Source organism: Camelina sativa, chromosome 7 (genome assembly GCF_030686135.1).
Source record: "Camelina sativa cultivar CO46 ecotype springtype chromosome 7, ASM3068613v1".
Lineage (NCBI taxonomy): Eukaryota > Viridiplantae > Streptophyta > Magnoliopsida > Brassicales > Brassicaceae > Camelina > Camelina sativa.
The window spans coordinates 21400369-21401339 of record NC_141886.1 but is presented as its reverse complement, the minus strand read 5'-3'; the positions used below and the strand labels follow the sequence as shown (position 1 = coordinate 21401339).

Genomic DNA, 971 nt, shown 5'->3' with positions numbered 1-971 from the left:
TGAGGGTTCTCCACGTTGGTGCTCCTATAGGACAAATTCAGATGGCTTCTGTAGTTCGGGTTGAAACTCTTGTTCTGCACAAAACCTTGCCCACTCACATAATTAACCTCCATCGTTTCATCCTCTCCATCACAAATCTCCTGAGCTAGCGGCATGTCTCCGGTCTCATCGACAAAATGGACAGTTTTCTGGCTCCCCTTCAGAAGAAGGTTCACCTTGGCTGTCAACTCGTCAATCTTTTGCGTATCGACACTATTGACCTTCACGGACCTGTCATACTCAGGAGCCTTGTTGCTGGAGCTTGCAGCTAGGTTCTCAATCAACTGATATGCTCCTTCCTTAGACTTTGTCATAAAATCCCCATTGCTGGCCGAGTTGAGAACGTTTCTGTAGTCCCAGTTAACTCCATCATAGAAAATGCCCAGAATTTGTTCATCACTGAATCCATGGTGCGGACACTCTCTTCGGTACTCTTTGTACCTCTCCCAAGCCTCGCAGAAGGCTTCTCCAGTGTGCTGTTGGAACGATGAAATCTTGTTCCTCAGGGCAGCGGTCTTAGCCTTGGTGTAGAAATGGTCCAGAAACGCAGACCTACACTGTTCCCATGATGTCAGAGACCCAGGTGGCAATGACTTCAGCCAACGTGAAGCTCTATCCGCAAGAGAGAAGGGAAAGAGCTTGCACTTCAGAAAGCCTGTCAGTATCCCATTTGAACCAGTGGTGCTACATATCTCCTCAAAATTCTCGATGTGGTCCATCGGAATCTCAGCTGGGAGACCGTGAAATAGGTGCTGCTTCACTAGAGAGATCATCTGTGGCTTGATCTCAAAATCTTGGTTCGGGATGGTGGGAGGAACAATCGCCGCTCGGTTGGTGTAGGACACATGCGGGTTGTCCTTGTCCCCAATGGATGGTTGCGGCGGCGCGGCTCTTTCGTGTTGAGCACGGAGCAACTGCCCCAACTGTTGTCG

The 971-nt window shown here is 49.5% G+C and overlaps 1 non-coding gene across 1 annotated transcript; it reads left to right on the top strand.

Annotated features, from left to right (window-relative positions):
- Positions 1–441: 441 nt before the first annotated feature.
- On the top strand, positions 442–548 carry LOC147941546 (small nucleolar RNA R71). The gene has a single exon (XR_015562986.1). It is a non-coding gene; the product is annotated as a small nucleolar RNA R71 (small nucleolar RNA).
- The last annotated feature ends 423 nt before the right edge of the window (positions 549–971 follow it).